Source organism: Microchirus variegatus (genome assembly GCF_963457635.1).
Source record: "Microchirus variegatus genome assembly, chromosome: 3".
Taxonomy (NCBI): domain Eukaryota; kingdom Metazoa; phylum Chordata; class Actinopteri; order Pleuronectiformes; family Soleidae; genus Microchirus; species Microchirus variegatus.
This window is the reverse complement of record NC_139804.1, coordinates 23,114,035-23,139,283: the sequence shown is the minus strand read 5'-3', so window position 1 is coordinate 23,139,283 and position 25,249 is coordinate 23,114,035. Positions and strand designations below refer to the sequence as shown.

The 25,249-nt window shown below is 40.1% G+C and overlaps 1 protein-coding gene across 2 annotated transcripts in view; it reads right to left on the bottom strand.

Moving 5' to 3' along the window:
- Positions 1–25,249, bottom strand: part of b3gat1a (beta-1,3-glucuronyltransferase 1 (glucuronosyltransferase P) a) — a 61,238-nt gene that overhangs the window by 18,079 nt on the left and 17,910 nt on the right. Inside the window, exon 2 of one of the 2 annotated variants that reach the window (XM_083886310.1) lies at positions 14,216–14,427. The exons of the other annotated variant lie outside the window; for it this stretch is intronic. The gene's annotated coding sequence lies outside the window, so the exon portion shown is untranslated. The remainder of the gene's footprint in view (positions 1–14,215; positions 14,428–25,249) is intronic. 2 annotated transcript variants of the gene reach the window in all.

Here is a 25,249-nt window from a genome sequence, read left to right as displayed (position 1 = left end):
GGGAAAATAATTTAGAGTAATGTGTTTGTGTTGTTCTTGTCACAGTCAGAGTGTTGTTGATGACGTACAGTCAAAACATTTAACACGGCAGTGGATTGCTTGATTATGAAAAAATTACAAGACGTGTGGAGGTGGGTTGCAAAGGAGCTTCAGGAGGATGGTGTGTGTAAATCAACCTTCGGAGTAGTTTCCACGGACATCGCTGTGAACTGGTTGCCTCCACTGCTGCGGCGGAATGACAGTGTGTGAAACCTGCTCTGGTCACAGACAGACAGACCGTGATGTGCATGGGAGCGTGCAACATAATCTGCATCCGAATTAATCACACTTTCATCTCTTGACCTGTCTCCAAAAGTCTAATAACATGTGGCTAGGTTTGTCGTGAGGCTCTTTTTTGAAAGAGCTCCAGAGCAGGTTTGCCGCATAATTTATGTTATCATGATAGTTTAAAGCTCACATAGAGTGGTCCTGTTGCACATGTTAGTTATGGAGGTCTACTTACATACATTAACTTGTTTTTATGGTCAAAAACCTCCTAGTTGCTGTAAACGAGCTGATAGAAATCTGTCTTTTCTGACGCTCTCCTGAGCCGTGATATTTCAGACTGAACTCTCACCCCCAGAAGACAGAGTGTGTTGTGATTGGCCAGTCAGCGTAGAGCCTTCCCAACTGTCTTGTGATTGGCCAATACCCGGAAGTGACATATTCATCACACCCGCTCTCAGAAGCGCAGCTCCCCCCTCTGGAACAGTGGATGCACTGCTACTCATTATCAAAACATTGTTTTAACAATGTTTAAAAATAGTTTCGTCATGACTCCCCGCCGCAGTCCCTTTTATGACTTTGACCCGGAGTCAGACCCAGAGTCAGAAGACACTTTTGGAAGTGAAACACCTCCACAACGGACGTTATTCTTCTTCTGCGGTTCAATGTACGCAACCGGATGTGCCCGGACTAGTGCCTGTTCAGGAGAACTGCTGTTTACGTAACCGGACCGAGTTTTTGAACTGTTTGTTTTGAACCTTCAGGGCTTCGTAAACAAGGTAATGATGCAGATACACACTAAAAAACTCTCCAAACTAGGAAAACATCTGAGTCCGTAGGATTATAGTTTATAGATTATAGATTATTTCCTTGAACCAATCAGGAAAAAACACAACACACCAAAGCAGGAGGCAAAACAATGATAAATGATGACGTGGAAGAACTTGGTGTAATATCAACTGTCTGAGGACTATTGAATGATCTAGGGACGGAGAATAATGGAGCCCTGTGAAAATGAAGATGTGGGGGAAGACAAGAGACAGAAGTAAAATGAGCTAAATTAACAGGACCATGGCAGGAATCAATAACACTGTCTGATAATGATATAAAACCTCTCAGCTAATACCTAGATCGTGTTAGCTTTTAGGACTTCTAATTAAATGTAATCAGTCATGCAGCACATCCCATCACATACACCACTGTTGGCTGGAACAAGGAGTCACTTGCTTGTTTGCATTAAAAAGGGAATGAAGTCATTGACACTAACTTCATTAACAGAAAACATGATTGCTTTCAAAGCGGTGACAATGATTTAAAGCTTCCTTTCAAACATAAAAAAAATGGCACTCCACCATTTTTCATCTGTTTCTATTGTTTGTTTCAACCTCACCTTTGATCCAATAATCCATATTAGAAGTATAAAACTCCACTGATGAAAGAATCAGCTGGACTTCTTTCACTCTGAACCAGATGTGCAGGCCTCACAGCTTTTGAGTCTCTGGGTGAAACGTCCGTTTCTCACTCATAAAAAGCTCCATGTCCTCAGAGCCACAGGCTATCTCACGAACATGATTCCTTATGTCACTCTTAAGCGTACACAATGCATCTGTGTGAAAAGGGCTGTGCAGGTGGGAGGATATATTTGTCATCCATTGGTTGTTCAGCTGATAATCTGACTACACCAAGAAAAAGCAAAAAAGGAGTAAACAAAGACCAGGTTACTCCTTTGCGCTGAATATCAAAAGATACAGAACGGCTCCTGCATCTAAATGTTGAGATATTTTTAAAGATGCGAATGCGTCACTCTCATCTATACGCAGTCCTGACGCACAGCTCCTTAAAAAAAATCATGTATTTGTGTGCGCAAACGATACTGCATTTGAATGATCCATGAAGAACACACACACAGTATTTTGGCGCGGACTGGATCTCATCAGTGAAGAATCTGTTGATAGACAAAGTGCTGAATTGGCTTCAGCAGTGCAGTTATTGGGCAACTATTGAGGTGATACAGGAGTAGGGGTGTGTGGAGAGAGAATGATGGCTGAAGGTCTACGATATTCTCGTCCATCTGTTCCCTGTTATGGTAACTCCTTTAAGTATCATTCAAAAAAAAATGTGTTCACGCCGTACACTGCACAAAAGGTGAGGAGCAGCTTGCAGCCTAAGTGCCAAGTGGGTTTTGAATGATTAAGGCTTTTAACTCAGCAGTCAGATTTTCGAGAGCCAGAAAAAACTGTGATTCAGGACTTTGGACTATGGAGGGCAGCATTTAACCCCTCATTGTAGTCTGTCAGATTCTATTGGAGAAGAAGAAAGGAAGGAGTTGTGGTTTAGTTTTTTAATTCTGGTCCTGGGGACCAATTGCCCTGCATGTTTTAGATGTTTCCCTGTTCGGCTTCAAATGACCAGCTAATCAGCAAGCTCTGTAAAAGAGATTATGACCCATTTATTTGAATCAGGTTTCAACTTTGGGGCCACACGGTTGGTGTAGTAGTTAGCACTCTTGCCTTTGCAGCAAGAAGACCTGGGTTCAAGCCCCCGGTGGAACAAGGGGCTTTCTGCATGGAGTTTGCATGTTCTCCCTGTGTGTGTGTGTGGGTTTACTCCGGGGTTCTCCGGCTTCTTCCCACAGTCCAAAGACATGCATATTTGGGGATTGGACACTCTAAATTTTGAGTGTGAGAGTGGATGGTTGTTTGTCTCTATGTGGCCCTGCAATGGACTGGCGAACTGTCCAGGGTGTACCACGCCTATCGCCCTATGTCAGCTGAGATTGGCACAGCACACTTGGGAGGATCTAGATCTTGGGTTGAGACGCAGCTATACTCACACATGTCATTCAATTAAATATGCACACCTGCAACCCATCTCACACTCACATGCAAACACATACACACATGGAAAAGGAAGGCATGACCCCGGGGTTATAATAATGAGGTTAAAGAAGGATGGGGGAATTCAAATAATAGTATTAAAACCTGAAGGATATAGTCTAAAGCTAACACGAACCCAAACAACGCTGCAGCAACATTGACCTTCGTGATATACTCTAGGTCTGTTTTTGTTGTTGTTTTTAAATTTTAAATTACAGGGTTCCTACGCAGCATGGAAAAGTATGTAATTTAATTTGAGTAATTTCCAGGTCTGGATAAGTATGGAAAAGGGGGGAAAAGTATGGAAAAATGTTTGTGTTGTTTCAAGACTATTATCTCACTTTCTAAAATTAAATATATTAATAATATACAAATCAAAACAAGTTACTAACGCAATATAGCCTACCTGCAGATGACTACTAACTAATCAAGCTGGCTGTATAATGGTGTCGAGTTCTGTTACTGACTGCGATTCTCATTTATTTATTATGTGTCATCGAGGCAGCCACCTATTATCGGCCGCGACAGTGTCCTGGGTCGATGCAAGTTTTTCGAGGGCTGGCTTCATGAAAAATGAGTGAAGTATTTTAAAACCATTTATTTACATAATAAGCATCTAACAATTGGTATTCAGATGTTCAATATAGACCGAAAAATCCTCAGCGAAATTTGGGAATTTGAGTCTGAAAAGTATGGAATTTTGAAATGGAAAATCTGTAGGAACTCTGAAATTAAATTATTAAAGGTTTGATCATACAGTATATTATAAAATATCTATGCCATTTACATGATGAACAGCATCACACTTTTATTGCAAATTACATTAAATCAATACAAATCAGTCTTTGGAGGGTCTTCAGTTTTGATTAATGGATGTTAAACAGCACTTAAACATCACCTCACAATGACAAGGGAGACAACAGCATGTGGTTTTGGTGTGGAAGGCATTGATTTTACCCACAATGTGACCTCCCTCAAGTTATATAAACAATTGTATTATGCCTTAGAATATGGTCAAAGGTCGGCAAAGGAAGCTTCCAGATTGATTTGATCATTAAAACCCTGAATGGGACTTTAAATATTCAACTCTCTGCTCCACATTCCCTCTTCAAAACTTTCCTTTGCTTGCTCTGCTGAGTCCTGAGTTCAGGGAAATGGATTTCCCTGATGAGAGATTTCCCAGTACCTAAGTCTACCAATTTTATGCCCTTGTGGAAGGAAAATAGATACAATTATGAATCTGATCATTGCTAATTAAACCTGGGGGATTTGACGGTGTAGCTGACGGTGTAGCTGGGCTGGGAAATAATTGGTGTAAATAGATTTAACGTTAAGAGATGGGTGTAAGCTTTTCTTATGGAACGCATCTGTCAAGGAAACTCGCTGCTTGTCTGAAAATAGATGAGCATCATATGGAAGAGTATTAGGTTATAATAATGTTATAATAAATAAATAAAACAGCAAAATCAAACAAAAATTAAATCAGAATTCTGATATTAAAGTCAGATTTTTGACTATTTTTCTTGGAATTCTGACTTCAATCTAAAAATTCTGACTAATTTTGAATTCATGCTGTTTTATTTATTTATTTATCTATTTATTTTAACATGTGACCCTAATACTCAGGAATTTGGATGTTGAACTCAATCAAATCAGATGTAATCCATACAAGGGAAGTCACCTTTTATGTTGAATTTGGATATCGGTTCGAACTTGGAGGTGGGATGGGCTTGATCTTAACAAACAGTGATACTATGTTAATGTGGCAAGAATGGAGGACACAAACAAAATATGTATTTCTGGTTCTACACCATAGATGGCAACGTAACAAACTAATCGGTGTAGTCAGGTGTTAGCTCTGGCGATGCTGGTATCTCCACAGCTGAAGGAATCAGTCTGCAGATGCATCACACACAACAAGCATCTGTCATTATGTGTGTGTGTGCGTGCTCATACAGCTATGAGGAATATGAGAGCTGAGGGTTATCAGTGATTATATGAAAAATTACAAATGAGGACACCAGTAGCCTCTAGCTAGATAACTCAAGATAACCAGTGGGCAAATAAGTAAATGCTGCAATCAACACGTGACAACATGTGCTTCTAAGGTGTCAAGATGTGTGAAGTGCATGCTCAGCAGAACCTTCCTCAGGATAAGAAGGGGTTTTAAAGACAGAGGCAGTTGAACTTGACACATAATAATTATTGACTCAATGCACATGTCAGTTTGCTCATATCCAGCTCTGCTATTTTCTTAATTTCATAATTATTCAGTGTGTCGCTACAGTACTGTATATATGCTAATGACATGCTTTCATTAGCATATATACAGAACAGACTGCCAGTTAAATATGGCACCCAGGAGACACGTAATTTGTGGTGAGAACTCATTCAACTTTGTAATCAGTGGAGAAATAATCATTGTTATTATTAATTATGTCCCATGCTTACTGCGCACATGAATAATTTGTCTCCATTTGCTAATCCTCAATGCTTTTTGTTACATGAGTGCAAGAGGATGTCCTTATCTTCCAGGTTAAGAAAACACTGGCAAGATGTATCAACATTGTCTTTGATTAACCATGTGGTACGTAACCATATCCTCTTTTTATTGATTTATATTGATCTACCATGGACCCTCTTGAGAGCCTTTAATAAGTTTGAAATTACTATCATCAGTGTTCTTGACTTACCACAGCCTAGTACCACGTGGTACTTCTTGAATACCACCATAAAAGCATTGACATTTAAAGATCTGTGGTAAAATGTCAGACAAGTGATGATGTCAAATGCGGGCCTAATGAAGTAGCGTTAGCAAAGTTGTAAAAACATTGCACCCTTGATATTTCAACCCAGGCTATTACTTGACTCTGATGTCAGTGGCTCAACAGAACAATGACTGCCAAATTAAAGATCATGTTAATGACTAAAGGCTCGATGCCATGAGCACCGCTGTTTCTGCTGAGATTTTCAGCTTCATGGATGCTGGGCAAGTATCCATGAAAACACAGCTGTAGGCCAATGACATATCTAGATAATGCTGAGGGAAAGGTCCTCAGTCACTGTCAGACTAAATTGACATACTTTTTAATCTATATGGTTTAAGTGCTGATAAGAATAACTTTCAAGAACAATTCAATGAAAGAAAAAAAAAAATCAACCTCCTTAGCCTAATGTTTCTCCACCTGCATTTTTGCTAAGCAATGGTAAAAGACTGCTGGGTGCCAAACTGTAGGATATAACAAAACAGGTTAAGAACCCAATGAATCAAATCAACGATCAAATCGGTGAGTATCACTTTCCTGTAGAAAAGGCAGTGTCCACCAAACAAGACAAAGGCAAATGACAAAAACTGTAGGCTACACAAGGAGAAGAAGGCTCAAACAGTTGACATGAATGTTCATGCAAAACTGGTGATGGGTGGGACAGGGCAATTTATAATCTAGGATATCTGCTTTACAAGAACAGGTACAGTATATCTAGTCTTTAAATTAAATTCACAAAACAATACACAAAAAAAACAACTTAAAGGTCCCTATTGTTCACGAGAAGTTACTGTTATTAAAGCAAGGGTACCACATGCAGGTCATACACTTGTGAATGTCACATAAATTGCTAACTGTTTGTTAGAAGGGATGCTACCCATATCATATCATTGAGTCATTCCTGCAGTTTCCAGGCCTGTGTCCCCCAGTGACACTGTCAAACATATAAGTCCATACAACTTTTCTCTCTAATATGGGGATCAATAGCTGCTAGGCTGAAGATAATTGGGCTATATCTGTCATTGGATGGAACCATAGGAACCTGATGAACGGTGGCTGAAGAATAGCTAAGGTCACTCAGCACTGTGTCCATAATGAGTCCCCATGGGGATTCCACATTACATGTGGAAATGGCTCCAATTAGGCCACCCAGTTATAACATCCCTAGGAAGAGAGAGTTGCACAATTTACTTAGAGTGTGGGTTGTAGATTAGACTGAACTACAATCATTTTTTTTTAGATCAATTCAATCAATCCGTTTTTAGCTTCTGCCACTGCTTAAATTCTGCCGACTACACAAAGCAGAGGACCTTCAGAAGACCTTGTTTGGTGGATGCTTCTCAGCTTTAAGCACAGTGACATTATTAGTTACTTTGCAGACTTGACATCAGATGCCAGCGTAAAGTATTTCTCAGTCTCTAGATTATCATAAATATGTTCAGCTCTCAGTAAATCCTCATTCTTATCTGTCACTTTCACTGTATTAACCCTAGAACACTATCGCTCAAATTCAAAACACCATCACTAATGCCGGGTGATTTTTACCCGATAATAAATACACCCCATAAAAAGTACTTTACTCAGATTCTAAGAAACATTGAAGTGTTTGAAAAGGTTTCAACTAATCATTGATTTTTCTGTGTTCATTTTTCAAAGATGGCTTTTCAGAATGAAGACATTTTGCACATGTAAACAGAGCTAATGTCTGGTCGGAAAGTGGTGTTTGCTTCTTTAAAAAAGTGTTGTGAAAAGTGTTGTTTGATAACATTGATGCAAATCTAATTCCATAAATACTCCTTTATATGAATCTCAAGTAGGGCCATATGGTTGGTGTAGTGGTTAGCACACAGGTTCTGGAATTTGCATGTTTTCCCATTGTGGGAGAACATTCATAAGTTTCCTCCCACAGTCCAAAGACATGCAGTTTTGGGGATTAGGCAAATTGGACCCTGGGTTGCACTGGTGTGCCTCGCCTTTCGCCCTATGTCAGCTGTGATTGAAATAATTCTGTCCACCATAGGCGGTCCTGAGGAGGGTCTTAGCTGCACCATAGCAGATAGCACCTCCGTGATTGTTTCAGTCTAATCAGATTTCCATATTATCATTACTTTGAAAATGTCACTGATTTTATTATCAGTAATTTGAAATGAGTTGAATTTTGTTGAAAAGTTGTGCACATAACAACTTGAAGTTGAATGTTGAAAGTGTGCCACTCCAGAGAGGCACTTTGGCGTAAAGTTGATTTCCACCCGCAAAATGGAGCTATTCTTAATACCAATACATATTTGGGAGAGCCCAGTACCAGAAAGCACTAACATTCCACCTGGTAACCACTGTAAACTACACTGAGTAATAGCCCTGGATGTTGACCATATTATTGATGTTTTTGCCCATAACAACTGCCGCGTCATTCTTCTGTGACACATAAACTGGTATGTGACTGGTGTTTCTTTTCCTCATGGTGATGGGCTTCATGTTGATTGTGTTATTATAATACCATGAATGGGTATTAATTACCATGAGTTGACCATGGTAGTTTGATGAAGGTATTTGTCTCAAATAGCAGTGGCATGAGTGGGTCATCATTCTTCCTGTAGCTGTTTGTTTTAGAATATTGAGGTCTCTGTGGTGTTAATTTGGTGTTTGGGGCAGTGCATGTGGACGTCCTGAAGGGTCTCTGCTCTTATTATGATCCCAAAATGAATTATCATTCAACAAAGAAATCAGGAACCAGTCACAAACATAAGAAAGCCCCAGCTTAAAGCCAATGTTCTGACTGTGTCAACACTAATAACGCCAGTATACCTTGAATTCTCTGTTAATCTCCATTCTCATAAGTAAAGGCTCACCCGGAAACCTGGCCATACAGTTAAGCTTAGTCGACATAATTCAAGAGTTGCAAGAATATTACACTATGAAAAAAGCCACAAAAATTGGAATTGAATTGGAACACAATAAAGTGCCAGATCACAGGTAACTGGATTAACCCATCAATCAGGATATTTTCTTTAGGCAGACATCACTGTTCTTACTGCTGTCTGTTTTGTATTACTTTACAGTTTGTCATTCACTGTAAAAAAAACCCCCCAAAAACATGACTCCCTATTGCTGTCACTGTTTGCTGTATCTGATTTTTCACTTTGCAGATACATACACACACATACATCCTGCGTCTGCTGTGTTTATTACAATAACTGTGCAGCGCAACTCCTGAGTGAATGGTTTTGAATTCAAAACCAGGTTGCTGCTCACTGAATAATTCAGCATTCAAGAGGGAAATTGTAAATGACATTTTTCATTTCAACAAAGAGATTGCGAATGATTGCATCATGACACGACACCTTTACTCTTTCTAACCTTACAATTTAATAACAACGTGTGAAAAAGCTTTGTTCTCTACAGTCTCCACATTTTTCCTCCCAGTTTAGAGCAAATAGTTGGTACCCACATTGTTAACACTTTACAATAAGTACACACTATTAGCATTAGTTAAACATTAATAGATATTGAATTCATCATTTATAACGCATGAATACTCATTGGCATGTAGTTTAACAAGCTCTTTGATCGACTTACAAGGGACTGCCGTCTTACCTCTCTGTGTGTCCAGCAGTCGCTGAGTACAGGCCAACACTTCAGTGCATGAGTAAAACATTCATAACTGTGCTTATAAACTACATACTAATGAGTATTCATGCGCTATAAATGATGAATTCAATATTTATTAATGCTTAACTAATGCTAACTAATGATTTTGGGGTGGCCTCTTGGAGATGTGCAATACCTAATTTCATTCAGATTCATACATCCTGACTTGCAGGGCCTATACGGTAATAACTGTAAAGTAAAAATGGATGACACCCAGCATGATAATAGCCATATGTGAACAACACTGCATTACATATTATGGCGGGACTCAAAAACAGCTTTAGAACAGTCACAGCAGCTCAACCACAAGACACACTACTGATAGACACAAGAAAAACAGTTTATATGTATCTTTTAAGACCTTTGCTCAGAGTGCCGTCAGTACCAGGTGTGCTCTGTTAATCATGCGGCTAATCAATTCAGCATAAATCCAGAAAGAAATCCAAACAACTTGGCACGTAGAGTTTGTGTCATTGCAGAACAAAGAGCTTGCGCACAAAAGAGCAAGAGAAACGCTGCAACAAAAAAAAACGAAAAAGTAGATTTGCTGCAGTGACAATGATGAACAATGTTTTCCTAGCATTAAGAGTAACAAGCACACCTATTGAGCTGACATCTGGGCAGGGTGTTTATGGATTGTTTGGTTTGTAAGCAAAAATAGAAGGGAAACAAGTATGCTGTTTCAGGGAATGTAATAATTTGATAATTTATCTTCCAATTTTCTTATAGTTATCATCAAGGGTAAGGAAGTGACAGGATGTTAGAACAGGATGGTTAATACACTGTTAATAACAATGTCTGTTGGTGGGATAATAAAACAACAGTGGTGGTCTGTTGTAAATCTGCTCTATTGGTCAGAATATACATTATTGTAATCTGTGTTACTGCACTATGTGTATTGTTATGACCCTGGGTCATAATGTATTTGAGTTAGCCTGTTCTGTTGTTATTTCTGTTCTGTTGTTATTTCTGTTCTGCTGTTGTTCCTCCCTGCCTGAGGGTGGTGCTACTACCCTGGGTGCCTCTTCTCTTAGGTGGAGGTACCGACTGCTGATTGGAGGAGGAAGATTGGGAGCAGCATAAAATGGCCGCCGCTTGAGCTGTTCTCTCTCTTCTCTTGGCCCTACTCCCAGCAGCACCATGTTTTTGTTCCGGTTGAATAGTATTTGTATTTATTGTCCAGCAATGCAGGTAGCGGTAAGGGTGAGTAGCTCTTTTCTTTGAAGCTCTTTTTCTCCTGTTTATTTTATAGGGAGTCAGGTCAGAAACCTGTATTTTATTTACTTTTGATAGGGAAGTTATGTTACAGATTGTTTTGTTTTGTTGTTTTGAGCCATGCTCACCCTGATGAGTTGCTACCATGTGTTTTTGGAGTATTACAATAAATGACTGTGAGCTCCAGCCTTGTGGCCTTGGTCGTCCTTGGGAGTGGGGAAAGAGGGGAGCAACTTTCATTGTTATGCACGGTTAGGCCGGTCGTAACAGTATTTATTTGCCATTTAGATGCTGGTGTAGTGTATTTTTGTTGGAGAGATTAGTCTGGATACTTAAGCTGTGATAAAGTGCAGATTAACACAAACACCCTGCTGTTGCTTTTTATACATCAAACTGCTTGACAGAGCAGTGAAATTATGACACATGCTTATCAGAGTCAGGAACAAACATGTCTGATCACCATAGACACAATGATGACATTATGATGAAATAAGATTTTTTTATTTATTAGGGTTCAAGCTCGATTATGCAAGAACCCTCTGGAAACTGAAATGATTATTATTCTTATTATTCTTCCGCTCAATGAATCGCATTTCCCATGCCCAAAAACTCACAGACGCGACCACGTCAGGCCTGGTGAAAATGTATGTATTTAAAAGGTTTGGTGAAAAAGCATGGCAAATTGGAAGTGGGAGGGGCTAAAGAGTGACACAAAAAATGCTACTAGGTCATCGTGAAAACGGTGGATTGAACATGAAAACGGAGGCGTTTTTGGCGAATTTGCACCAATGCTACAAAATCTTTCTAGTCCCCCCCCCCCCCCTCTCCCTTTCCAATCTATCACTATTGCGATTTTGTGATTATCCCTTTGGGATAACTTTGAGATACCCCCTGTTTCATGACAACCAGAACACGCCCCCTAACCACTCTGCGTTCTTTCTCATTCCTCATTTCCCTCATTCAGGGCTCAGGCCTCTTCTTTTGCCATTTTCAAATTGGGCAGAGTTAACTGCAGATGATCACACTTTCAAAACATGAGGATTACAAGGAGCTGGAGCCAATCCCAGTTGACACAGGGCAAAAGTCAGGGTACATCACAGGACCAACACACAGAGACAAACAATCATTTGCTTTCACATTCACACCGAAATTTACATGTCCATTTAACAGCTGTATGTTTTTGAACCACGCAAGGAAAATGGAGAACTCCGAGAAATCCCATGCACACACAGGAAGAACATGCAAACTCCATGCACAAAGGCTTCAGACCAGGTTTTTCGGTTTTATTTGTTGCAAGGCAACAGTGCTAGCCACTACTCTGTCGTATGGCCATATTCATTTATAGATTAAACGATTCATTTATTATGAAAATAATGAAATGTGCTCATCAGTGTGTCCTACATAGTGAGGACACAACATGTCTTGTTTTTTCTGGCCCAAAAAGTCATTATTTGAAAAGTTTATTATTTTTCCACAATGCATTTTCTTGAAAAATACATATTAAAACATGTATATTATATATTATAAAGTATTTAAGGTGTCAATGCTGACAAATGCAAATAATCTTGAATCTGCTGGTTAGGACAGAGGGATAAGAGGAATTATATTCTGGTGGCCTTAGTTTCTCTAAGCTTTTTCTTCTCTTGTTTTCCCTACTTTTATCTGTGTCAAACTGACACACACACAGGGAGAGAGCGAGTGAGCAAGGAAATCCTCCCCCTCCATCCAATCTTTTTTCCTTATTTCTTTCTCACAAACAATTTCTCCCTTTTTTATTAACTTCCTGCTCTTCTCCACCACATCTAAACACCCCCCACCCTTCTTTCTTGCTGTCTTTTTTCTTGTCTCTGTGGCCCCTGTGTAGACCTGGAAAGGACATCCTCTCAATTTAATTCAAGTCAACCCCAGTCTCCGGGTGCTCTAAGATGCAGAATGTGTGACAGCTCTGCCGAGAACAGCCAGAGGAAATAGACAAATCTCATCTGCATATACATGTGGATGAATGATTGTGTGTTTAATTGTGTGTGTGTGTGTGTGTGTGTGTGTGTGTGTGTGTGTGTGTGCGCGATGGGGGAGTGTGTTTTTTGCCAGCCATCTCTCAACATTTGCCTGGAGACTGAAAGAGTTAATTTCACCCTGACAGCAATCACGTCTGTCTATAAATCCACGATGATAAGGCTGCTATGTTAATTAGTCAGTGCTTATTCGGCTCACGCCAATTAAAGGGGTTGAGTTTGCTATGTAAATCTTTACAGCATGTGCTCTATAAGCTTGGTGGTGAGACATCATGACTGTTCTCATGTGTTGGAGTCACATATGAGCAAACGTTTTTCCTGCCTGCTGACTGTGGTGATATCTGTTTGTCTTCTTAAAAAGGGCAAGGGTTAATTCGCCACCACAGTTTGAATAAAATCAAGCTTCACATGTTCTTAATCACTGGATCTTTTTTTTTTTTCCTTTAATGGTGGAAAATACAATGCATACATATTTGTTTCATAGTGACGGTTCAACTGAAACTTGACCTATTGTATGGTACATCACAAATCAAATCACCATTGCAATGTCAATGAAAATTGCTATTAGATATAGATAAGTCATTCTGCCCTAATCTTACGTTTACCTTCCCAATGAGGTAGTCAGGAGACAACAGAGCTCACCAATGAATTAACCGACAAACCTCTTCCTCCGCCTCCTTTACTCCCTCATCCTTTGTTGCCACCATATTTATTTTATTTAACCTTTATTTAACTAGATAAAAGACCCATTGAGAGCAAGATCTCTTTCACAAGGTATATCTCAAAAGTATTTCCTTGGCTTTTTCAACAGCAGCGTCAGCTTAAGGTCTCCCGGTCCTCCCTCTCCATCCCTCTTCCCCCCCAGTGCTCCGATGTGCTATGCCTATATATCTCAAACTCTAATAATATCAGAGGCTGGATGGGATGTGGGGGTGTGTGGGTGTGGGGGTGTGGGGATCATAGACAGCAGGGGTAAGTGGATGTGTCAGGTCACTTTGCCCCTGTCCTTCACCTAATTCCTCTGCTGGATTTCCTGGTGAAACTTGAACTAGTGCAAGTCAGACAGAAATCAGGAAGACAGAGATGAGAAGAGGAGAGAGTGGGGGTGGGGGATCGCCCGCATCCTACTTTTGCTTTTTAACCATGCCCTTTGATGCTTCATTAGTTTAAATTTAGCTGCCTTGTAGATGAAGCTGCATGTTTATTCATGTGAGATGTATACTAAGTAAAAAAAAAAAACAGCCAGGCTGTCAATTTCAGGATAGAAATACACTGCTTATAAGAGATAAATAAATGTGTTGGTTTTATTCTTCATTACAGTTATGAACTGCAGCTTGTATTCACTGTACTCAACACGCATGCATGAGCACCGCATTGGTCAGTTGTATGGAAATGTGTTCCCCCACAACAATGAGCACAATAGGATACTCACAAGCAGCCCTCTGCTTGTCTGCAGTGATCGCAGGCCCCTCCTCCAGTGTATTCCTCTCCTACTTGCGTCTTTGTCGTCGGGTTCTTGGTCTCCCAGCCCCGTCTCAGTGGGTGACGCCTTGAGAGTGTTGAAGGCAGTCAAATGCGGTAAAACCAGGGACACAGGTGACATCCAAGTTCTCTGAGTAAGTTGGTCATCCTTAGGGCTGAGCGCTGGGGAAACGAGAGCACGAGAGGTGTGAGTAAGAATGGGCCTCCTCTTCCTAATACAATGAGGGGCATTGACGGACGGGGAATGAGCAGGATGGCAGCTGGGAGGAGATCCTGCCATACTATAACAGCCTCTGGGTCATTCCGTGTGCCTTGTGACAGAATTTCTGTTCTCATCTGGACACTTATCAGGAGAGATTACCACTATGTGAATCTATTCCTCTGAGCTCTGGTGAGATTAAATTGTTTGCTACTTGACAGACAAGAAATTGATGAGATATTAGGCTTTTAGGGCCAAACCAAAATCAGCACATGGTTATTTTACATTCTCATCAAACAGCATTCTTACTTTTTTTTTAAAAGAACAAAAGAAAACTGTATATTGATATTTTCTCTGTGTAATTGCCTCTTGTGCCCAGTTCTCTAGGGGCAAACATGACAACAGCTCAGAAAAATGTGCACTGATGCTAAAACACTGCTTCAGTCTGACAATTTATTCAGCCTATCTGCTATTAATAGCCATCTTTCTCCTGTATATGCCTTCTGGGTAGCATTATTTGAAAATGTCCATTTGAAAAGATGTAGAACAAACACACAAACTGCACTTCTCACTCACTCCACAATATATCCTCTGCATGACTCCCACAGCCACCACTCTTCATTATTGATGAGACTTCCTCTGTGTGCCTGTGGGCAGCCTCTGCGGTTATAGAAGGGGACCAGGTCATGTCAAGTGAGGAAAAACAAGACAAGAGTCGGGCCATATTAGCAGCCAATTGACTGGATACAATGCAGTGGGGGATGCGGTGTTGCAAGTTTGTTATTGGTCTAATCTAAATTCAAAAAGGTTGTTATATGAAAAAAATAAATCCATGGGGAATGCCCCTTCTGTAGAGCCAGCTGACACACAGAGAGTTACCCAAGCCACAGAATTTGAAACATGCTCTGAGGTGACACAACAGAAGCTGGAAGACTGCACTTCTGTATGTTTACATGTGCTGATTGTACCCAAACAACTCTTGGCTCCAGATTGAATTGGCCGCTTGTGGGTGTACAGTACGTCTCTTTCCACACTTATATCTTAAATTCTGCTGGAGTAAAAATCCCATCACTTTAACAAAAAGGACACAGGTTATTTTCTGTATTCTCCCATATTGTATTATCTGGTAATAAATACAAAATACCTGAGCAGAAGAGTTAGGGGATGAAATTACTGATATCACATAGAAGGTAATCCTCACTAAGATACACAATAGTGCGTTCAATACAGGACTTAGACTCATTCAATTTAAAATTGTAAATGAGCTCTACTACTGTCCCTCCCAATGCATATAACAAAACAATAATACCTTTACACATTTATTCCCATATATGGGCTGTCTGTGAACACTACACTGGATAAATACTAAACACTCCTTTAGCAAAACGCGTTATAATCTAACATTGGAAATCTGAGATGTCCCCTACATGGCATCAGTGGTTGATAGAGCTCAGAAATGTGATTAATATGGAAGGCCTGTGATAGAAACACACAAATAAGCTGATATCCCAAGTGCTTGACAAACTGTAATACAGTTTACATGTTTGTAATTATAGTCGCCAAGGTTAGATATACATTTCAGTATTTTCCATGGGAATTATTTTTCATGATTCTGTATTCTTTGAGCAAAATGCAGTCACTGCAATGTACACATTTTCTCCTTAATTGAAAAAAAACCCCAAAAAAACATAAACAATAGCCATAGTATACTCTATCTCATATGATACAAACAAAAAAGTGTGTTTTAAAATGATATCGTACAAGACATTGAGTTGCCCAGCAGGTCATTCAGTGCAGGGTGAAACACTCCAAATGTATCATTTGTGCAAAGGATATGTCCCTAAGCATTCTGCACTAAATATAAACTGGCCACTGACAGGAGGCTGGATATGCTTGCCTCCTTTACCTCTAACCAGTAGCGCACTTTCCAAAAGCTAAGGGACAACATCCCAGACATGAGTCTGGTGTTAACATGATCGTGTGTTCTCATGTTCAGTTTCAAATTTGTCTCCAACTCTTCGGAAGAACAACAATTCTGGATCCAATTCAGTGCGTCGCTGAGCAATGGAGTGAAGCACTTCACGTGTTATTAACATCCGCGATGCACTCGGAAACTCCTTCAGGACTTGAAAGAGTCACAGCGCAATCTTCATACTGCAGCGGGCAACTCGAACACTGTGCCACCACCATGGTGGCATAATGTGTGTGGGTGCAGACGCACAGACTTCCCAACAGGCTCATCCTGTGTGACAGGCTGTGGTGGCTCTAACGTGGGCTGACCATGACAATCTGTGCATCTGACAGTGACGGATGGAGGACATTGACACGTAGCCGAGGGACTGCATGCAGGACGAGACCAGACAGAGAGGTGTAGATATTGACTGGCGAGAAACCTGTTAATGTAAACTGTCACCTATAGAGAGGGACTTGTGCCCAGAAACCCACACACAATCTAACACTGTCGCCGTATACTTACGAACAGATACTGCATTCTCAACAGTTAAAAAAAACAAACAAAAAAAAAACTTAATTCCAGGTTTAAATGGGTTTTTCACCAGTGGAAATGTGTTTAATCGACATTCACTCCCATGGAAAATCTTTGGCTCTGATTGGCATCAGTGGGAATGGGAGACCTGGGTCATCATGCAAATGTATTCTTCCTTTGTTCTATTTCTGTGCCTTTTCTGGTGCAGCACTAGGCTATCCTTCAGCTTCGCCATTACCATTAATGATTATATCTTGGGACAACACTCATTATCATTCATTTCATCAATGACAATGACTAAATGACTAAAGTACACGATTAGTACAAGTACAAGTTATAAGCCAATGACATTAGAAAGCTATGGCGATTTTTTTTCATTTCCCTGATATTTCTCTGGCATGTCTGTGATGTCACAATTCGTGCATGGGTGGTGTATGAAATTAAAAATAAAACACCACAGGGCAGATCGACCACTGGCAAATGAAATAGTAGTGTTAATTGCCTTTTTTTTTTTTTTACTGGTTTAACCATAGTTGTGAAAGTGGCTATACAATATAGTTCTAAAAAGAAGCTATAAGGAATAATGCCTAAGGCAGGACTATAACACAAACACACAAATATGTATGCATGCACACGCTTAAGTTCATCGCCCATAGCAAGAAAAGCAACCGCAAGGTTATATCTTGTACAGTTTACTCTGGAAACAGCTTTTTATGTGTATCTTTGTATCCTGGAAGGGTTACACCTTTGCAATCGTCCACTGCAGAAATCCCATAATCCCTTCTCTCCTCTCATACATACATAACTTGTGTACAGTGTGGTATAGGATTATTCACCTTTTTAATATATGTTTATGTAAACTTTGCCCTGCTGAAAAAAGAGAGCATATGCACAAGTCCATCCTCTGCTGAATTTTTGATGTGTCAGTTAATAGCAAAGATAATGACGAGGCTGGTGGGCCGCCTTCTTTCTGAAGACATCTGTCATGTAAGTGAAAATTGCCAGGTTTGTCATGAAAGAGAATTCATCATGCCTTTGAGTATGGCTCTATGATTAATTCAGGCACGTCAGTTGATGAGTAAATGCCTCTTTATTCTTGTGTAAGTGGTCAATATTAATAATGCACAGGCAGGTCTAAGTTCAGCATCCGTCTTGGCAAAGTTGAACATGGGAGGTTTTCAGCACACTTGTCACCACTTCCCTTCTTGCTCTGCCTTTCTTTCTTTGCCTCTCGTTTCCACTGCAAGTGCACCACTGCATCCTTTCTCTCTCTCTCTCTCTCTCTGGCTCTGAAAGGTGCCACGTGGCTCCAGCGCTTGTTCTGACAGAAAGATGTGACCCATCAGCAGTAATTGGAGGAGCTGAGGTGGTTAGGTTTCTCTAGGAGTGATCGATCTCATGGATGGTGGACGGTGGGCAGGCAGGCTGACGGCGCTGCGGCCCCCACGGCTCCTGACAGTTCAATGAGGCCAAGCTGCAGAGCACACATTGTACTGTCACGAGAACTACCACCAAGCATACAGGTCATCCTCGTGCCCCCGCAACTCACAGGCATCCAGCTAAATTATAATTTCCCATTTAGTCAATTATCAGCTGGGTAGAATTCAGCACATTGAATTTAATGTTAGCCTTTAATTATACCCACATTAAAGATTAAAGGAAATGTCAGAGGCTTAATGGTGATGATGTGTTATAATTATCTCAAAGGTGATTTATTTGAAAGATTTCACAGCAGTAATCTCCAGACAGCCTCATGCATTCTGCAAGGTACACAATTTAATTTGCGCACAGTGTGCGCTGACATGATGAAATAGCTTTAGATGTCGGTGATGGATGCAGAAACTTCACACGAGCGGGACAATTTGCATATGTGTGTCAATACTGAGCTGTGTTTTCTCATCACAGCTTAGTCTTTGTTTGCTTCCCAGCTTATGGTCTTTCTCAGGACCAAATACGCTTCTGTGCTGAGCTCAGCCTGACCATTGGTTGCCATGGCGACGCTCAGCAGCTGGCGCTGATGGCGTGCTACAAAAGCTCAGCACGGGTTGCGAAAATCTCCATTCACGTGTCGCTGTTGTCTTACACTCGCCACTGTCAGACCTCGTGTCGCTTATCATATTAATTGGTGAGTGTAACTCACTGGCATCTGCAATCGAGCCATTTTATTAAGAGAATTCACTACACAAAATCAGACTCAATATTTTGAATGTGAGTGAGAATCCCTGCATTAATCTGGAGCCGTTATATTTCACTCGTTTCACGTTATAGCCTCTAAATTTAATCTAACTGTCCTTCCTCATTCTCAGTTATGTTACTGTACTTATGGGCATACACTTACTAAAAATTATGTAAACATAAAAGTCCAGCATTCTTACATACTTTGAGCAGTGAGGGTTCCACAGATAAATATGAAACATCAATAAATGCACTAAATATAAATTCCTGTAATAACAAGCCTTGTTACAGAGTGTCACCCTTGTGACTGCAGCATTATTGCAGCTGCATCGACTCCTGCAGCTCAGGCTGAACCAGAACTCCTCGATGCCCTGGCTGAGAGCCAGGGCTATTAAACCTGCCCAGTTATGGCCACAGTTATCATATCGTGTAATGCTGACTGCACTGCAACTGAACTGGCACGGCTGTGGCGAGGATTTAAGACATGGGTAGATTCTCCTGCAATCCATATCGCATCAAAAATGTTTGTTTAATATTAAACTTGCATTTATCTGTACAGGTACATTTTAAGATGCTGAGTTTCCGCTGAATTTTAGCAAAGCAATGGCATCTAAAAATGTACTTTAAAATAGTTGTATTTCAATAAATGGAACGTGAAGTAATTCTAACTTGCCGTCCGTTGTTTTTCAATACTAAAAGCTGTGAAATAATGTTTTAAATTCATAAAAAAAACATTCTCCGTTTCTCAGTTTAAGACTGAATTGTCTGGTTCTCCAGGGGATTTGGCAAACACTTTTGAAAAGCCTTGCTTTGATATTACCAGCTGATCCCCTCGAGGAGAACGTATGACAGAGACAGAGGACAAGAGAAGGTTGTGGCTTTACAGGCAATCCCCCCGTCATATTACCTCTCCTCCCCCTGCCACACACACACAGACTTGTGGTTCACTATCTCTTTGGGGACGACTCAGTGACATACTCTATCAACTCACACCGTACCCTAACCTAAACCACCACAAATTGAATGCCAAACCTTTAACTCTCACTTTACCATAACCTGAAACCAATCATAAGCTTAACCCGAATTCAAATTTGTAATCCTTATAAAGTCACTTAGGCCCACAGGGACTTTAGATTTGAGACACAAGTCCCCGTGGGTTGCTGTCTGTTCAGTTAAAACCTCCACAGGGATATACAAACAAGAACACACACACACGCCCTTTCTGGAATACACTGATCCCTGTGAAGAATGTTCAGTCTGAGCCAGAGCTGCGGAGCCGTACAGGAATAACACTGGCAGCCTGAAGGTGCTGCTGGGTGAAACAGCCAAAATCTCAGGACAGGACCCTGGGGTATAAATAGATAATAGCTCCGAGTGCTGTCCTGTTGGAACACATTGCCACTCTGTTTCAAACTCTGCCACCAGCATCCTCAGTTTACTCGTGCATTCATTCTCAAAGTAAAAAAGAATAATCTATTACTTTTGATGACAACCCTGCTCACTCTGTAGACTCACAGTCCTTCCTTTTCCTCAGAGTGGCCGATATGACAGGTCAGTGTTGATTTTTCAAGTACCATTACACTAATAGCACACTCACTCCCAAAGTGAAGCATCCACAACCTTTCACTCAATGCCTTTCATCCTCACAGCTGTCACTCAACCTCCCAGGGTCATTTTCAGTTCCTGCAAAGGTTCAATTGATCCCAGAGAGACAGTGAAGGAAGGGGTCATTTTCTCCCTTGACCAGTGGGTAAGCTCACTGCTGTTTGATTTGAGGCAGGAGAATGTTATGAAAGTAGAAAGAGGGTCACCTGACACTCAGAGGAAAAGTCTGGAGGTGATGACGTGCTGGTCTTGCAGTTTTATTCATCTCCCTGCACTGAATGTTTATGGGCTATTATCCCAATTGTGGCTGTTGCTGTGGACAGACAATACACTTATGCTGCCTGCCATATTTATCACTTCATCTCATCTGGTTTGTCCTCTCACAGTATCATGCCCTGTGATTATCGTTCCTCTGACCTCAGCACTTCAGTGAACATCAAGCGCTGTGACTGCAGGTCATTTACTGACATGACAGATTATGTTTTTAATGATGCATTTAAAATGAAGGCAGCTATTCATCACTCCTTATCCACAGTCTTAATTGTTAAAGCCCCACTTACACTTGAGTGAGATGTTATGGATATGCATACAAGCCAAAACGTCTATGCAGCCATGTTGGTACATTTGAGCTAAATGCCAACAATAATAGCAGCAGTGACACAGTCTATATATGAAATAGAACACATAAAGTGTCTTCATTCAAAGAGCTGCATGCCCAGTGCACACTCACCCTTATTATTTCAAGATCAAAATACAGGAGATGTTGGTTTAAACAAAAGTAAGAACTGCATAAACATATGGTTGTTGTTGTTGTTATGTAAGTTATCATAGAATTACACACATAATTAATTAAATTAATTGAAGGGTTTCTACTTTTATTGGAAACACTATTTAACAGCAAAGAAAAATAGTGAAAAATCTTTCTGGGTGTCTGAAGCTATGGAAGATTATTAGGGCCACATGTGAAAATAATTTGAATTCAGAATTCTGACTTTAATCTCAGAATGTGTGCTGCTTTCTTTCTTTCTTTACATGTGGCCCTAATACTCTTCAATAAAAAGGTGACTGCTTTATACGGAGGAGTATCAGGGCCACATGTCAAAAGAATTCTGAGAAAAAAGACACATTCTATTATTAGCGTTAGGGTCACAGAAAAAACCCCCATAAAACAGCACAAACATTTTCACCACATAAATATATTAACATAACATATACTGTATACAGCACAATGGAAAAAGTCTATGCTACCATGAGGTTTGTTGTTTATGCAATGCTATAATAACCTTACAGTATAATTATTTCTCAATCAATTTACTGAAACACATCCAGAAGAGTATTTAGTGTGACCAAACCTTACACTTGAACAATAGCACGGTCCCTTTGCAAGCTGCAATTATACTTTGCTCCCAAAGGCACTCTCTTTGACATCTTAAAAAGGTAATACACCTTCTGCTGTAGAACACAATCACATGGTTCATACACCTTGTCTGCATAATTATAGTGGCATGGGGAAATTGAAGGGCTCCACTACCCTTAAATTGTGCGGGGAGGCATTAAAAGGAACATGGTTGTCCTTGTTGAATCGGCGCTGCTTCGTAGCACCTGCCACATGTGGATAAAGACATGTTTGACAATTCCGTCACAGCATCTCCATCCCTTTATTCATCTATCCATCCATCCATTCATCCATTTTTTTAATTATTTGTTTTTGAGACAGAAGGAGTTCTGACAGAAACTGTGTGAGTGCACAGAGTATTTCTCACTAAATGAGTCTCCACTGACAGCTCCGATCACAGCAGAGACAAACGACGAGACTTTTCCTACGTCTGCCATCAGCAGACCTGACAGAAACACTTTCTGCTTCACTCAGTGCTCCTTCAGGCACTGCTTCATATTCGATCAGCAGATTTTGACCTCAGCGTTCCTACAACGCGATGCTTCCTCCACAGTCAAAACAACACAATGGCAGCTGGGGACTGCAGTGCATGTTATGAAGTTGTGGATTGCTTTTTTATCTTCTTTTGAAACAGCGGGGAGTTACTTGACAAAGTGCACGTTAATAGGAGAGCAAGGAAAACACCACGCACTGCAGCGAGGATTTGGTTGAATTTATGCTAAGCACAGATTCATGAGCCTGATAGCTGATTAGACAGGAATGGCTACAGTGTCTGTGGTCACAATGTATAGTACAGTTCAGTAACAATATTGTAATAGTATGGAAATAACCTTTATTATATGACATTTATTCACAAGCATTTTCATGAGAAGGTATTACACTGATTGTAGCACATAGACATTCTTGTTACTAAGCTATTATATGGATATTATTACACTTAAAACTTAAAACCAAGCTGAATTGCATTATAATTAGGATACTATGTTTTTGAAGGTTATTACCACACTATCACCATATTGATACTGCATTGTATTGTGATGTGTTATTGTGCCAGTTTCTCATTCCGTAACATATATACTTTTTCCACGATGCCTCATTTATTTAGAATGTTATAAATGTGCTTTTTTGTGCTTCTTTTATTTCTGTAAAGCAGAACAGCTGACCACAAATGAATGATAATCCACCATATGGGGATTAGGTAAATTTGTTACTCTAAATTGAGGTGTGAATGTGAGACCTCAATTTAGAGTAACAAATTTACCTAATCCCCATATTGCATGTTTTTGGACTGTGGGAAGCCGGAGAAGCTGGAGAAAACCCACGCACACACAGGGAGAACATGCAATAATGTGTTGTGCCATCGTTAGAAGATTTGTGAATGTTTTGATATTCTCATGGAACTGACCGTACAGACCTTTACTCTTTGAATTTACATAAAGTTTTGTTGTTGCCGCCAAGCAAAGAATGATCACAACCCACGAAACGGACCGTCGTTTGGCTACAGGAGCATCTTTCCTTTGCCAGTTGTCAGCCATCAGGAGAAAAAAATATCCGTTTTCTGTTGTCCCACTTTGCTGCTGTATAGCCATAACATGCTCAGTAACAAGCTCAGTTTTTTTTAAGGGAGAAACAGCAACTGTATCATCTGCAAGGTGGATTTTGCTGCTGTCAAGAAGATCCCCGTTCTAACTGCACAAGTGCTTTGTGAGACATCTGCTGTAATGAAGAGAAGGATATGCCCACAAAGCAGAACAGATTACAAAGAAGTGTAGTCTAATTGCTAACTAGGATTAAACGTGTTGGATGTATTTCAAGGATATAGAATCTATTTGCATAAAAACATGATATATCCACTGATCTTCATGTTTCATTAAATAGATTAATGGTAGAGGAGATTTCAATTGTGATTATCTTGCAGAATCCAGTTACCGATGGCCTTTGAGCATTTCCCACTTTACCTTCATGCATATGTCTCTGAATGTGTGAATAGATTTTTATGTTTTCATTTAAAGGTCTGATGTGTATATATCATATAATATAATGCAGCACAAGCTCTCAGATTACTGTAGTTATTGTTTCTCATTTCAATATGAATGTTCTCGTAAAGGCATCAGAAAATGGGAGAGACAATGATCTGCAGAAAAATAAGAAAAAGCACAACTGTGGAGTTGGTGTGAGAATTAAAATGTCACACACAAATGTCACTGAGGACATTTTTTCAGAACTTTTCCTGCAGCTGCCTGGTCAAATGTCTGTAAAATATCCAAGTGAGCTCATTCTCTGGAAATTCACCTGCCCCCATGCCCGTGCTCTGAAGTAGACACCACTCATCACCTGAATGTTTTCTGGAAATGTTCTTGCATCTCAGGGTGTGGACATTGTTCTGGAGTTTGCTGTTCATGTCTGACAACTGTCTGTGTGTGTCAAATGTTTACTGATACGGCAAATCTCAAAAACCCAAGTTAAACAAAAGCAAAGCAAAACAAATGGCCCTGTACACAAAGCTAAACTTGCACCAAGACAGTATATCCACTGTGATTACCACCCAAGGCACTCAGCCAAAACATCAATCAATAACATGTGCAAACATCTAACCAAACAAGATTTGCAAATCATTCTTCATAAAGAGGTTTACATCTGGGTCATGGATGGTTTAAGCTGCAAAGTGAAAGTCAGAGTCAAAGTCAGTTCATAATTAAGCCAACACAATGTGTGCATGTCCTTGTCTGTGTGAACTCGCATTATTCACTAGTGTTTAGATCAACATGGAAGTAAAAGACTTGAATGTAAAATGGTTCTCCATCTGACCACACGAGGAAACACTGACATATCTGCAACACAGACAAAGCTGCAGCTACAGCAGATATATGTACTCACTACTGACTACTCACTGTGCTACAAAGAAAGATTGATTTCTGAAATTGATTAAATTGACTCATGCACTCTTAAGCGATGTGTAGCTTTTCAAGACAGAACAATGTCAATGACATTCAAAACATTGTCAATTAAATGTATGCAATGATTAGTAAGCTTTTAACCACTATATAAGTCTCTGTTTCTCAGTTTAGCCTTACTTTGTCACTTCACCTTACGGAGTGGGAGTGAAGTATTGTTTTTAGTGGCT